The sequence below is a fragment of the Anser anser genome (assembly GCF_964211835.1).
Source record: "Anser anser genome assembly, chromosome: 1".
NCBI classification, from domain to species: domain Eukaryota; kingdom Metazoa; phylum Chordata; class Aves; order Anseriformes; family Anatidae; genus Anser; species Anser anser.
This window is the reverse complement of record NC_139720.1, coordinates 133,910,979-133,927,321: the sequence shown is the minus strand read 5'-3', so window position 1 is coordinate 133,927,321 and position 16,343 is coordinate 133,910,979. Positions and strand designations below refer to the sequence as shown.

Here is a 16,343-nt window from a genome sequence, read left to right as displayed (position 1 = left end):
TTGTTAGGCTTTGGAATGGGCTGCCCAGGGAAGTGGTTGAGTCACCATCCCTGGAGGTCTTTAAAAGACATTTAGATGTTGAGCTTAGTGATATGGTTTAGTGGAGGACTTGTTAGGTCAGAGGTTGGACTGGGTGATCTTGGAGGTCTCTTCCAACCTAGATGATTCTGTGTGATTCTGTGTGAAATGCAGTTTAGAAATGGTACTGATTAAAATAGAACATATATATATAAATATATATATAGCAGAGGGAGCAGTAGAATAAGCCATTTTCTTGAGAAACAGGTGATGAACAAGATCAGTAACATATTTTTTGTCTAAATCCCAGCATCATTCTACTGAAATACTGTGTTCCAAAAACTCAGCAAAGGCCTGGCTGTCCTATCAACTTCCTGGTGGTGTCACCACTTAATGAAACCTGACTGAACCTGGTATAGCCTGCTTCTCTCCAATAGACTGAAGGTACAGTTTGAGAGGTTCTGGATACTGATATGGAAGTTTATGCAAGAAATGAGTGCATGAAGATTTGGTGTTCGTTTAGGGGCCTTTTTTGATTTGTTGCAATACTATGTAACTTTTGCTTGATTATCACTGGAGAAGAGCATCAAAGAGAACGCTATTAAAGTGCACCGAAGATTAAAATATATAATAAACAATAATAAAATTCTTAATGAAAGATTTATGGCAGGATTATTATTTTTTTTATCAGAGAAAAAAAAAAAGTTTGCTTTTTTGGAATCATTCCAAGCAATCAAAATGTTCTCTCTGAGTACTCATTCTGCAACAAATTATTCCTTCATCCTACACTACTTCAGAAAGCTGTGTTTTACCTCAAACATGTGTCATTATTCCATTATTCTATGCTATGTCCTGATCTAACAGCACTTTCACAGGCTCCACTGAGACACCGCTAACTTCACTCTATTGCAAGTCCATAAAGAAGATTTACACCAGAACCTATAAAATCAAGTTATGTACAAATACAATGGTTGTCTGATGGTTACTATTCTGATTCTCTCAGTGCAGGGTAACGTAGGAATTTGATTTCATGTAGTGGTTATATTTTTATGCAGTTAGAGTCCCAAGCTGGGAGTCAGTAACCCTATGTTTTGCTCCCAGCTTTGCTGCAGATTTACTGTCTAACCATCATCAGATCTGATGTTTTCTTCATGCTTCAGATTGTTGATTGCAAAAGGGCAATCATGTTTCTTGATCCTGTAAAGTCCTTCTGAAAAATATATGTAAAAAACTGTTAATCTGTTTATCACCTATCTTACCTGTGTCAAGGATAACATCACTAATATAGCCATTGCTTCTATTAAGACTTCATGAATTTGAAACATTATCAGTTTATATTATTTAGTATTTAGGAATGCCCACAAATTTCTTGCTTTCAGAAGGACCTGGTATCTTCTACCAGAAACAATATTATATGTTATGGCTATTATAATCACATCATGAGATTTAAAGCACTGCAAAATATTGTTTAAGATTTTGCTTTTTCTACTCCACATACATTTCCCGGTCTAATTATTTGTATCCATCAGAACTTTCTTACATTTCAAGTAAATTTTACCATCAAATAGAAAATAAAGTTTTTGATGTGGTGTAGACCTTTATTCTTTTTTTATAGCCACCATCTAACTTTCTGATATATACTTCAGCATAAAATGATGTGAGAATCACCTAATATAGTTATGCTCTTGTTCTGTAAAGCTTGTCTCACATACAGTGATAATTGATCTCTTCATGTTTCTTTCAGAGCACTCCATCACTTGCTATTTCCAGCTTTTATACACCATATTTTATATTCCTTTCAAGACAGGTTAATAGATCTACTTAAAACAGTCTTTTAAACCAATCTGCAGTACCTATATTCTGAACTTACATTTTTCTTTTTGTCAGTCTTTCCTCTAACACAAATTGTGAAGAAAAAAAAAACAGCTGCACATCATAATTAAATACTCAGGGAATCTTTCCAATCTAACCTTTGCATAACTTCATAATGTTTTTCATTTCCCTCCTCTAGCATTAGAATCCTTTCTGTTTTTCCCATTGTACACATAATTGTCTGTTCTGTTATTGAAATAACCACTCAAAGTCAGCATTTATAATGGCATTTAAGATTCTGCAAAGCTTCCCAGTACAGAATACCAATAAAACTTCAGTCATCATACTTTGGAGTAAAGCCAGACTTTTGAATGGTGACCACTGGCATTTTATATTACAGTTTAGACAACTGCATTTCCTACAGTACCACACTGGAGCCCAAAATTAACCTAAGAATATGCATCAATCCTACTTAGTATGTTTTCTTCTTCATTAATTTTGATATTTAAGAGCTATGATGTGCACCCAATAGTTTCATGAAATGAGATTGTTTGCATTGTTGGGTGTCTTTTGTTCTAATAAAAGTATATACAAATTCCCTGAGGAGTTATTAAATGGAGTCCATCTTGCATGTACAGACAAGAAGTTCTACTGCACACGTTATGCAACAAATCCTTCTGCTCTTGTAGTTAGAGAGCTCTGGGAAGATGCCAGAACTGTGAACTGAAGTGCCCAGAGGCACTTTGTACTTATAATACGTGTGACAACAACCCTTCCTCTCTCCATTGAGGCTGTGAATGCAGCTGGCCTTAGAGGCTCCTGGAGCCTGCAGGAAGGTCTGCAAAATGTCTGACGTGGTGATTCTGCCTGGACAGTTGGAACTGTTATGGTTGGATATAATGTTCCCTGGCAAGGCAGAAAAGACATGGGAAATCAGGTAATGTCCCCTAAAAAGATTGTTTTCTCTTGGATAGTCTCACAGTTAAATTCTTCCAGCTATGATATTTGGTCTTCAACTCATAGTTCAGTTAGAGTCAGAAACCAAGAACAACGAAGTATAAGGGACATCTTTTTTAAAGGACTTGTAATGGATAAAAAGTTAGGTAACACATGATTGTCATTCCCTTCGTAGGATAATTGGGGCAAATTCTACAATGCCACAGGCAAAACAGGCTTTCAGAAATGGAGTGTTGTTCCTACATCACTGCACACAATTCTTTATGGTTCAAGTGAAGGCAGGAAGGGATGTGTCAAGAGTTCCAAGTCCCACATTGAACAGATCAGAAATGTTCTGGACAAGGAAATTAGATTCCTAATAATGGAGCAAACCCATGGTATTTAAGGAAAAGTTTTGCCACCCAACTCCAGTTGTTTGTTTTGAATGATGCAAATATATAGTACTCCTAAGTACTGAATGAGTTTTATCAAAGGCCAATCTGAATTATTAGAACCAATGCTGAATCTATTTGGTATCAAATCATCTATACAAAGGAGCTATGACTGTACCACATTCATACACCGTTAAAGTCTGGCCTCAAAACTAAATGAAGTAATGTTCAAAATTATCTTCAACTACTGAAAAAGAAAAGATACTGCAGTAAAGGAGGGGAAAAATAATCCATCATATGTTCTTCGATATGAAGGTAATATATTCTCCTTTGCTGTAAAACGTCCATATGGGTTATTATATTGTCTTCTGCAATTCATTAAGGTACTTTTACAGCAGTCTCTAAAATTCACCTAGGACTGGTAGTGACAGGAGTTTCTGACCTTTTGGTGGATATCGTTTCACCTGTAAAGCAAGCTGATGATTAACCCTATCCCCAGTGGACAATAGCACATAGTACAATGCCTGGCAATGCTTAGCCAGTCTGGGCCAAACCCTCAACCGGTGCAAATCAACATAACTTCAGTAAGTCGCAATACACAACAGCTGGAATCTGGCCTCAATAAAGTCAACAGTGACATTCATATTGCTGCTAGTGGAACTGGGATTTTATCTTTCACCTTCAACTGCTAAAAATTCAAGCTTATAATATTTTTAAAGAAATTTTGTTTTGCCCTTTAATATGCCACATTGAGAATATTGTGTGCTTTGTTTTGGCACCCTAGCTCCACCATATTCTACCATGGCTTTTGTGCAGAGGACTTTGTATTCTCCTCTGCAGTGTATGCTGTAAGCTCAAACGTAATATGAAAGGAGGTCTTGAGCCCTCCTCTCCTCTGCAGCAGTTCACCTTGCAGAGATGTGAATTTACAGCACTGAGCTGCGTTCACACAGAAGAACATTTCTCTCTGGTTCCTTGAATGTGATATGTAGCATTGAGGAAAGAGTAAAAAAAAAAAATACACCCAACAACAAGAACAACAAAACAACCTTGGTGCTGTACTTCCTGCCATATTCACAAAGTGCTAATGTCTTATAACGGGGACAGGAAGCATGATAAACCTTTTTTTTTTTTTTTTGTGGTCTGCCCCCATGTCACAAATCTATGAGACCTATGTTTTATGTCTGTCTTCTCATGTAGTGGAAGTAAATGTAGGCCCTTCTCCAGTGGGTATTTATAAATTACACCTTATCTGTTCATCTACTGTTGAACCTTTTATCCAATCTATACTGTGAATTTGTATATAAATACTTTCATATAAAGGACAAAAAGAGTGTCATAGCGCTACATGTCAAGCATTTAACACCATCCTCTATATTTTCTGTTTATCTGGTTTTGCTTTTCGTAACAAATACTTTTTTCTCCAAATGTACTCTTCTAAACATATTGAGTCATGACCTTCATAACTCAGACAAGCTAAGGAACCAGAAATACACATTCGATTAGAGTAACTTTTAAATATATGTACTTACAAATCTTGATGCAGCTGTGGGCCACTTAGGATGAAAATGTTTTATGACTTCTTTCATAGCGTATACATTAACATAGATGATATCAGATCATACTTGGTTTGTATTAATATAGCTATTTTCACTCTTATGATGTGCACTGTTTAGATGAACTACACTCTTTGAATATGTAATTGCCAAAGACATGGTTCTTTTCAGATTTTTTCAGGAAGTTTCATTTCACAAATTCACCTCATATTCAAGGTATTGGCCTTATTTTTATGTAACAAAGAAGCAGCCATTTTGGAGACGACCGTTACAATAGCCAACAAAACTGCACCTAAGTGGGTATGAATACTAAGTATCTCATGGGTTTTCAAAATTGATTTATAGGTTCTTCAGTAATATCTCAAATGAAGAAAGAATTTTCCTTCATGCAGTTCTACTCCTTAAAACAGCAAAGGCCAACCAAAATTATACTATTTGCAGATCACATACTTGCAGCTGATGCACTAGTCTGCAAGTTTACTTGTAACTACGTATGTACGTGATCAGTGGAAGAACATCATCAACATAGTTCCACTAAAACTAAATTTAGCTTAAAGCAAATTTCTTCTCTGACTACAATAGTTTCATAGATCCAAGCTGTTTCATGGATAATTGTGACCAGAGTTTATTAATTAAATGCAAAACCTAGAAACTTTTATATAGAGCTCTTGTGGTAAAATGAACCAAACAAATAGAAAAATTAACATCATTAACGCATTTGAATTCCTCAATACACTTTCTGTCAAAGATTTAAAATAGAACACCTTCTAGATTTCTTTTTTTTTAATCACTATAGAATATTTGCAGTCTGTATTCATTTTCCTCTTTTTTTTTGCCACTAAATTCAATTTTTAAAAAATCTGTAGCAAAAGACATATCTCATGTTGGAACATGGATGGGGTAAGTTTTACTCTGCAAAAGTTTTAATATTCATGATATTTTGGAATATTACGGAGAAGGAAAAAGGAAAAAAAATAAATAGAAAAGTGTTGATTAAAATAACATAGATGTTAATCAATTTATGCCAATAACAAGGAAGAATGATAAAAACAGTGAAAGTTTAGGGTTTTTTTTGCTGTTGTTTTCACTGAGAAATAAAACATACATTTTAGCTAGGAGTCATGGAAAAAACAACAACAAAAACAACAACAAGATTTGTTTAAAAAATTGAAATGAAAAATAATAATGAATCAAAATTTTAGAAATTGGATAAAAGTGCATGAATAATAGCTTTTTTTTAAAGCTACATCATGGTTTAAAAACATTACATCATGGAAATAAAACCCTTTTTCCTCTGTACAATTTAACATTTTTACGAGAAAACACGTTTTTCATTTTAAAAATTCTTCAAAATATCAAATCAACATTATGACCGGAAACAATCTTTTCATGAAAGTATTCATTCAACTCCTAAATAGTTGCAATTTTCTTAATATTTTTAAAATAATTTTCCTAGCATGGCAAACCTATTATATGTGAATACCTGATATCCGTGAAACTACATATGTCTGAAGTTCATGCAATTTATGAGGTCAGTTCTTAGGAGCCACTTTGTCAGATTTTAAGATACTGCCTTTGGAAAGTAAGGATTACTCTTTCATAGTAACTTCTGGTCATCAACAGCTTCAACTTACATCTTCTTGAACATTGCTAGGAATTTATCAGAACTTTAACACTACCCTAAATAGAATGTTTATGGCTTAATATATACTTCAGGCCTTTGTGCTTGAGAAGGGTAAAAAACATCTGATAATCGTCACATCACAGTTGAGATCCGACCAGTGTCCCAATAAGTAATTTAATCCATATGTGTACAGTAGCTGGGCCTGAAGTATGTAACCAATAGATATGATTTAGAAAGCTAGAATCACATATGCTTATAGCTGTTAGAAAAGAGAAAAAGCACAAATTTATATTTTAATGGTAGCAAATGAAACATAGGTGCACTAGGTTCATTTAGCAGCCTACCACTAATTCATCCAAATCACAATATTTGGTTGATCTAAAAGGTCATGAACATGCTCTGACAGCAGCTCACTGATTCATAAAAATGTGCCATTCCCACATGATGTCTCAGCAAAACATGCTGTTTTTATTATTATTGGCCATTTAAAGCTAATAGTAGGTATTACACATATACATGTAAACTATTATATTGTCTGCTTTCTATTATATTGTCTCTTCTCCTGCAGAGTCATGCAACTCTGCAGGAATATATATAGACAGATAAAAATATATATGTGGGCTCTACAATATATATGATATATCTATATACTAGCCTCATCCTAGTCTTCACGTGTACTCTTCAAATTTGGATACCCTCACCATCTTCAGGTATATGTTGTTAGAGTGATGACTGAGTCCAAAATTTCACCTGCTGGAGCTTTTTTTTTTTTTTTTTTTTATTAGCTGGATTTGGTGGAGCATAAATAAAAAACTTTTCTTCCTTTAACACATCTCAGGTCCTACAAAACATTGTTTAGTTTGGGAAAAATAATACCTACTACTTTGTGAATGAACAAAACAGAGAGCTAAAAAAATAAATAAATAAAAATTAAAAAAAAATAAAAAGAGAGAAAGATTAGATAATAACTCTAACTTCAAAGTAAACTGACCTATGGGAGTCTCAGGTTAGATTCAGCAATGCGGCAGCCAGTAATCTCTCCAAACCACAGCTCCTAAAGATTTTCTGTCAGTTAAACTGGAAAAAAATTCTGAAGACATATTAACTTTTGAGAAGATTCTGTCTTCTGTAAAAGCTAGATTAGGAATACTTAAGAATGAAATACAAATGTAAACACAAAATTATAAGACACTGAAACTGCTTGAATCAAAAATAGAGAATATTGATGAATATAGCGAAGGAAAAGATAGCCAAAAAGATAACCAAGCTATCTGATTCTGAAAAAACAGCCTTTCAAGATAATTACAGAAAGAAGTAATCCACACCCCTTATTTATGTAAGTGTATGTGGAAAAATTTCCTTTGAGGTGAATTTCTTGAAATCAAGTATAAATTATATCCATTGAGTGGATCCTGCCAGATGGACTTCAAGACTGAGGAAATCACCTGGTATCAGAGGGTTTAGACTTACAGATATATTTAGAATAACGAATGCCATCAGCTTGTCAATAAATATAGATGTTCCAAGGGTCCTGGTATGGGAAGAAGTTGAACAAAACCTCTCACTGGTATTAGTGGAACACATTGGGCCTGTGTGTCTTTTTTTTCAGACAATTTCAGTCTTTCCTAAACTCCAAGGAGTTAAGAAGCCTTCAGCGGAATCCAAGGGCTATGGAAACTAAACCAAGAAATGTCGTTATACTCTCTCATACCATGCCTTTCAAGCCTAGTTATAGAAGTAGTTATTGCCAAGAATAATAGAGAGATTTGAACTGAGTGTTGAAATATCTTCATATCTATTCTTTCCCTACTTGATTTAACAGATCATCAGTGTCTTCCCTTCAGACAGAGGAAAAATGAAAAATACTGATATATAAAATGCAATGACATTTTCAGCACCCTTTCTTCTCCCAGATGAGAAAAAATATATATACCTGGTATTAATTACCCATGCATTCCAGGTTCATCTTCTAATTTATTTTGCCCTTCATTTATTTATACATTCCCAAAATGCCTAATGCTATTAAATTAGTTTTCCCCTTGAACTGCATTAATATTCTGTAGTGGAAATGAGGAAGAACTAACATTAACAGTTAACTACATTAGCAGTACATAAATAGCTCTCCAAAGGTAATGGAAATTAAAGCAGCAGTTACAAGTGAAATGGTTGCATTGGATGAAATAACCTGTCGGAGCCAAATCCTTGGTAGCAGATGAATAATGTACAAAAGCATTTGAACCTAGCTTAGTAATAGGAAGGGAAAAGAGAATCTTGAGTTGGAAGGGACCCACAAGGATCACTAAGTACAATTCCCGTCTCCACACAGGACCACCCAAAAATCAAACCATATGTCTGAGACCATTGTCCAAATGCTCCTTGATTTGATCAAAATTTAATCCAGGTATGTTTAGATTTTTATTACTATTATTATTATTTTTTAAGACAGTCAAACAAACTTGAAAAGCTGAAATCACATGCCAGTAATTCAACTACAGTTTCTAGTCTGACATGTAGATGCTTTGCACCATAACCCAGACAAGCTCCAGAATGGTAACGATTACTTCAGTATACCTTCTACTATCACACCAGAATTTCTCACCTTAATCTTTTTAGGAAACAACACGTAGTCCCCACTATCTTTTCCATCCTATGTTTCTTAGAGAAATTGCCTACAAGAAGACCAAGTCATTGTGTCCCTTAGAGTTAATAAGAGTAGGCAGGTTGCACAGTTTTCCACTAATCTGAATCTGCCAAGACATCACGAATAGGGGAAGGCAGCTGTTGTGTTTCTTTTCTCCTCTGAAATTCAAATGAGATGGGAGAGGGTTGATAGTAGAAAAAAATACTGAAAATGAATTGCATCATACAGTGTTATTTTCCTTCTGTTTTTCTATCACAGTACAGATTAAGAACGGGCACATTCATATTATGCCTCAGAAATAGCTCATTATGGCATAATGAATGAATGAAAGAGTGAAGAGGAAACAGAAACCTTAATGGAAGCATAATCTCAAAGGTTAAATAGAGTTTCATGAAGTTTTATGTTACGAAGTTTTATACTTATAAAGTTTTTTTCTGACTTAAAAAATAAACTCCAAGACATCTTGTATTTAACCCCCTCAAGTCTCAATTCACATAGACTTTGTTGGAGAGTATATAGACTTCATGTGTGAAACATCTTTAAATGAGAACTTCTCCCTATTTTGTTAAGACCAGAAGCTGTGGAGTCCTATGGAAACACTCAGAGATAGCTTCTGCAGTTGCAGCAAGTTCAAAAGTGGTGTCAAGTATAGTTTAATATTTTCTATGTTTAAAAAAAAAAAAAAAAAAAGTGCCAGAAAAATTCTCTTTAGGCTGAAATTCCTCTTTTGTTTCTGTAACTGATTATTTTCAACCTCACTTTTTTCCTCTTATTTCCATCCTAAATAGAAAAAACTTACATATTTCTTAACTGTTGTTTCCCTAGTGAATCCTTTTCCCCCTTTGTACTAATTCCAATTATATAAGCCATGCTGATAACAAGAACAAAATCATGTTTCAAAAGAATGTTACTGACTTTATACTACATACTTTATATTTTCAAGTATTCTACCTATTTAACATGTAAGTAAAGTTTATTCAAAGAGTTTAGAAATTCAACACAAATATCAATTTCATGATCTCCATATACTTTATCTATAACATATTTTTGATGATATGATATGCATTATTTTCTCTATCATCTCAATGTATGTCTATTGACATCCAAACAAAACAAAGCAAATACCATGTAGCCAAATCAAATTCAGGGTAAGCCCTGTAAATATGCAAATACACAAGATTCAGCAGGGTCAAGTCTGAGCCACAAGTAACAAATAAAATTCAGGCAGGCATTTGCTTGTTTTAACTATTCAGTAAAGTACACTGAGAGAAAATATCATTCTTCACTATCTTCAGAAAGTCTTTTTTCCTTAATGTAACACTGTTAAATCACAGCTAGTGCTGCAAAGACATACTTCAAGGCAAAAGAGGAGAAATGTCAAAAATTCTGCCCTGAGAGAAATGAAATTATTTCCAACTGATGATCCAGTATATATCTGAAGCTGAGGAATCCAGAGAAAACATGGGTGTGTGAGAAAAATTATAAGTCTGCAAGGGAAATATTTTGAATTTTCTTATTCAAAGCAAATCTCCCTTATAAATTGTTTTAGGCGTGTCTCAGAACCATTTTCTAAAAACCTGAGGAACAAAAACACTGACTTTGATATAAAATGATGTCAGCCTTCCATTTTGGCAGTGTTGTATGATTTATATGGGTGATTGCCAGAAAATCTAGGGAACAGACACTAAAAGATCACCTTTTTTCATTTCCTTTTCACTCCTTTCTTACTTCTCAAAACTGCACCAGGAGGAAAGAACGCAACTTGCAGCTCCCCAGTAGAAAAAAATGGTAGTGTAGCTATGTAAACAAATAATAATAATGATAATAATAATAATAATAATTTACTGATAACAAGGTACAAGAGTTGTTTTTCTGCCTTCAGTTCATACACCCTATCTGCATGAGTACATGAAGATTAATAGATGAAACTATTACTATCTCAAATGTGATAAGTAAAAGAAGCACACTGTGTAATAGAAATTACCCCTTCATGCCCTTACTTCTAACATCTAACATATTTAATGTTTGAAGTGTCACATATCCCACATAGTAGAAGATCGAAAATGGAAAGTAGACCAATGAGGTGTGCATTCAGCATAGAAATTCAATTAGAACACCACAGAAATGTCAGAAGGGAGGTTAACCACTTATGGGAGTTCACCTGTGACTTGTTAGTCATCTCTCCAGGTGTGGGACTGTGCTCCAGAAGAGCAGAAGATGTATTTTACCTGAGAAAAGATGTTAGTACCAATGAATAAGCAACCAGGAAAGCTGCTTTCTGCTTGATTTAATTGGAAGGGGAAGCATTGCTTTGGGCAGAACTTGGTGTTGGGAACTGCTGTGAGATATGGTACCACAAGACAAGAGAGTGGTCTAAGTGTGAAGAAAACTGGAAAGAATTATCCTGATGATCTAAAAGTAGACTATGTTGGAGTTGATTTGAGGATAATTCAAGGGAGTAAAACAAAGAGTCTTGGGGACTTATCCTTCCTACTTACTAAGGTTCTCTGGATAAAAACCTTGTATGATGGGAGAGGTACATTTCTATATGGTATCCCCTGCTTGAGAAGCTTTGAAATCTCTTAAATGATGATCGTTGTGGCTCGGATGGAGCTGATGGACTGTAGGTTCAGTACGATGCTAGTAACTACGCTCCTTCAGGATTTAAAGCAAAACTGCTTTAACTCTACTTTATAGCACAGTTATGTTGTATTATATATAAACTGATGAAGCAAAGAACACTTCCATATTTTGGTTTCTACAGGGGAAAAAAAAAAAAAAAAAAAGTAAATATTTATGTTCCGATCATTTTCCTGATCTAGATAACCAGTGAAAAGGATCATAGAACGTTCCAAAGCAAACTCCTTCTATGGCATAGATTGGAATCACTACTATTAAAGTTTTAGGCATTCAAAAGCATGGAGAAGTGAAAGATCACCTAGAAAACTGTGGTGGTTTTACTCGGGTGGGCGGCCGAGCTCCACCACAACCGCTCTCTCACTCCCCCTCCTCAAAGAGGAACGGGGAGAAAATATGATGAAAAGGGCTCAAAGATTGAAATAAGGACAGGGAGATCGCGCAGTAATTATCGTGATGAGCAAAACAAACTCAGCATAGGGAGATAGTAAGATTTATTACCTATTACTAACAAGCTAGAGAAGTGAGAGACAAAGGAAAGAAACCAAGAACACCTTCCCCCCATACACCCTCTTCCACCTCCTCCCCCCGTGCAGCGCAGGGGAAAGGGGGAATGGGGGTTATGGTCAGTCTATAGTGCTTCTTCTCCGCCGCTGCTTCTCGGTCACTCTCGTCCCCTGTGCCATGGGGTCCCTCCCACAGGGTGCAGTCCTTGCTGAACTGATCCGGCGTGGGCTGCCCACAGGCAGCAGCTCTTCAAGAACTGCTCCAGATATGGGTCCGTACCACGGGGTCCATCCCTCAGGAGCAAACTGCTCCAACCTGGGTCCCCCATGGTCAGCAGCTCCTGCCAGGCCCCCTGCTCCTGCGTGGGCTCCTCTCCACGGGCTACAGGTCCGGCCCGGAATCTGCTCCAGCGGGGGTCTTCTACAGGCCGCAGCCTCCGTCGATGCAGGTCCACCTGCTCCACCGTGGTCTCCTCCACGGGCTGCAGCGTGGAACCCTGCTCCACCGTGGTACTCCATGGGCTGCAGGGGGACAGCCTGCTTCACCATGGTCCTCACCACAGGCCGCAGGGGACTTCTGCTCCGGTGCCTGGAGCACCTCTCCCCCTCCTTCTTCACTGACCTTGGCGCCTGCAAGGCTGTTCCTCACTCCTCTCACTCTCCCAGCTGCTGTGTGGCTCAGCATTTTTTTCCCTGTCTTAAATATGTTCTCGCAGAGGCGCAAAACAACATCGCTTATTGGCTCAGCTCTGGTCAGCAGTGGGGCCCTTACCTCACATGGGGCAGCTTCTAGATCCTTCTCACAGAAGCCCCCCCTATGGCCCCCTGCTACCAAAACCTTGCCACATAAACCCACTACAAAAGCGTGGGTAGCTGATCAGAATGAAAAAAAGTTAAAGCAAGGGCTTGAAGATTATAATTTTTCTTCTGTGTGGAAGTTAGGGAGTTGACATGCTGAGAACAAGATAAAATGCAGGTAAAAAAAATAAAAATAAATAAAAAATAAAAAATAAAAACCTACATCCATGCCCATCAGGGCTTTTGGCAGATGCAAATCTGTCTTTTTATTTTGGGTGGGTTTTTTTGGCTTTGTTTTCAGTGGAAGGAAATAGATTGTAGATCAGACTGTGGGAGAGAACAGATCAGTATTTTATGTGGTTTTGCACTAGGAAACAGCAATACACAAGTGAAATAGATCAGGAGGAACTGGGAGCTGCAAGTGTGGATCACATGCAAGTCAAGATTTCTTACAGCATAAATGACTCCATGACTACCTTACATACTTTAAACATAGAATGTTATGGTTATGTGTTGTTATGTGCCTGGTAAATAATGTTATGGTGCCTGGTAAATAATAACATACATTTGCAAAGCATAAATCAAGGTAATTGTAAGGAAGAAAGAAAGAAAGTTGGAATTATTGTTGTACAAAGATTTTTTATGTTTTTGTTGTTGTTTGTTTTAGTTCAATCTTAAGTCAGAAGAAGAAGAAGAGGGAGGAGGGAGGTGTTCCCAATGGCATAAATCCAACTGAAAGAAGCAAAAGGACAGAAGGTCTTCTGTTATTTTACATTAAGGTGTATCGAATTTGAACTGTTACAGACTGAAACTATCTAGTGGAAAATTTCAAATCCTGTATATGGCTACTAAGTAAAGGGGAGTTGGGTTTTCATACTACAAAAATAAATGCCAGAGAAAATATTCTGCCTAAAGTTATCAGCAGAACTATAGTACAGCTGCATCAGAACTTCATATAGTCCCTTGTGGGTAATGAACTGTAGATCCTTAAAATAGGGAAAATACCTTCCTTTTGTAGGCACAGAACACTGTTCTCTATCAACATACACTTGATCACTGTCACTACTGCTGACTTGACTGTGACCTTGGGCAAGTCCCTTCGCTCATGTATGTTTTGTTTTGTTTTTCATTCTTTTCAGTGCTAGCTCAGTCCTTTGAGCAGTCTATGCTTACTAAAAGCACAGAAATGTATTATCATTCTTATTTAACAAACTTCAACGTTTTGAATCCCTGGATAAATATGAAGTGTTATTAAACCTCATCTTCTCTTTGCTCTCTCATTTTTTTTTTTTCTGAAATAATTTGCAAGCAATTGGATCCTGTAGTCATTTGCCCTTTTGGGAACTGGTTTTGTTAAGCAGAAAACTTGGCATTTCTGTAATTCTTAGCCTGTGGAGAAAGATGACTTTACATAAATCTATAAATGTAAAATGCTGGTAGGAACAAAGACAGCCCTGTAAGCTAGTTTAAGTCATCTATGTATTTTATTTTAGAAGTTCGTACTAAACATGCCATCCAAAAAAAAAAGTACAGTCTAAAAGAAGGATTTTGTCTACTCATCATATTACTGTGTAAAGCTAATGTGGTGCTATGTTTCAATATTAATTTGACATACTAGATTCAAGCTTGGACTTATTGGAAAGAGTAAAGGCTATCTAACCTCCTGGCTTCAAACACCAGACCTGAGGAGAAGTTGTAGATCTGTACTTAATAAAGATGCAAGGTAAGAAATTGATATTGTAGTGTAACAGGAGTAGGTTATCTTCATTTATTTCTCCTGTTGTCTTCTGATATTGAGCTTTTGCCTTTATTGTGATGACATTTTCATATGTGTAGCAGGAGAGGAGAACTTTAGTGAAAATGTATATGAAAAATAAGCATATTTCTTGAGAAATTCTTAAGCTAGATTATTCTATACTTTTCTGTCAGTTCCTGAGATACTTCTTGTAAGAAAAGTTATACTTCAGGTATTTTATGTGATTAACCTCATCTCTGATTCATTTTAACTCATGTTAATCACGCCAAGCTACCATAATTGCTGATTTAGAATGTATTTAATTCAAATGAATTTTCACACTGAAAGACATATAATGTTAACTTGACATCTTATTGCAATTTGACTGCAAAGAATCTCCAAATATAATACAGCTTTGAAGCCCAATTTTTGATAATTGTTATGGTGATATTTTAATTTTAATTGTAGAATTTCTGAGAATATGACTTATCACTGTAGATCTGGATTAATAAAAATGACTTCAACACATTTTGTTTCTGAAGTATCCAAATGCTTTTAATGCTTTTATTTACAGGATATATTTGTATACTAGCTCTGGAACACTAGCTCTGGAAATTACAAATGACTTCAGGTGAGACATAAAATAATCCATTGTTTTGCATCTCTGTTAATAATTGACTAAAGTTAAAATTCATATGAAAGGTTTTATATATTTACTGATGACTTTAAAAGACTGTTTGAAATTACTGTTCACTGAAATGAGGATGCCATATATAGTACCAGCAGGTTTTTCCATGCTGTTTCCTGACCTGCAGAATCCCTGCTGCTCTAGCGTTTTGCTTTTCTTAAGCACAGACCACCAATTGTGTTAAATTATTCTGTAGTACCCACCTGAGGAATTATGTTGATTTCAGTGGCTGAAATATATCCCTTTCTGTTCACGTAAGATCACTACGTAAACCTTTCATTTAATTTTTTATATGAAAGCTATATTTGGAAAAGAAAAGCTTCTGAAATCAAACTTCCAAGCAACTTGCTTAATAGAGTGTTGCACTGTAACTTGGTTATACAATGTTTGATATATGCCTTCCACTGTGCTTGCATAAGACAACCAGTCACACAATCTAGAAAATTTTAGAACAAGTATCTTGAGTAATATTTTTTCAGTCGCAGAAGATTTTACTCAAAATTGTTCTTAAGGTCTGCATTTTGACACAGCCAAAACATGAAAAAGATGTTACAACTTGCATGCTACATACAAGCATACTTGAAATGTTTCAGAATAACTTGATCTCACATTTGGACTTGTGACAGTGTGAGATAATAGCATGTACTACCACTGATTATCTTTTCTCTGTATTGAATAAATAAAAAGATGTTTGTAGCTTGAATTTTGAAGACACCAGTAAAAAACAAACAAAAACAAAAAACAACACCATATTCCTCATTTTAGAAAAATGTGATTACTATAAAAAAACTTAAACTTAAAAATTTTTTTTCCTATGAGGTTATTTAGAGCTTTGAGATTTAATTTCCAAAATAACTGCTTTTTATTTTCTAGTTCAGCCTATTCTTGCTTATAATAAGTTGTCTAGGTTTTCACAGCTGTTCTGTATTTGTAGTCTAATGGGAAATTTCACTTGTCAGGGATGGTTTGACAAATAAATGTCCCATATGTGCATTTTATT

General features: G+C 35.6%; 1 protein-coding gene across 8 annotated transcripts in view; it reads left to right on the top strand.

The window, feature by feature from the left end:
* The window catches only part of LOC310894811 (uncharacterized protein), a 38,338-nt gene extending 22,071 nt beyond the window's left edge, over nt 1-16,267 (top strand). For 2 of the 8 annotated variants that reach the window (XR_014580189.1, XR_014580191.1), the window contains 2 exons: nt 13,588-13,676; nt 14,539-16,267. The gene's annotated coding sequence lies outside the window, so the exon portion shown is untranslated. Of the gene's footprint in view, nt 1-328; nt 463-13,587 lie in introns of all 8 variants that reach the window. The other 6 variants (XR_014580190.1, XR_014580192.1, XR_014580195.1 and 3 more) reach the window with 5 other exon arrangements.
* The last annotated feature ends 76 nt before the right edge of the window (nt 16,268-16,343 follow it).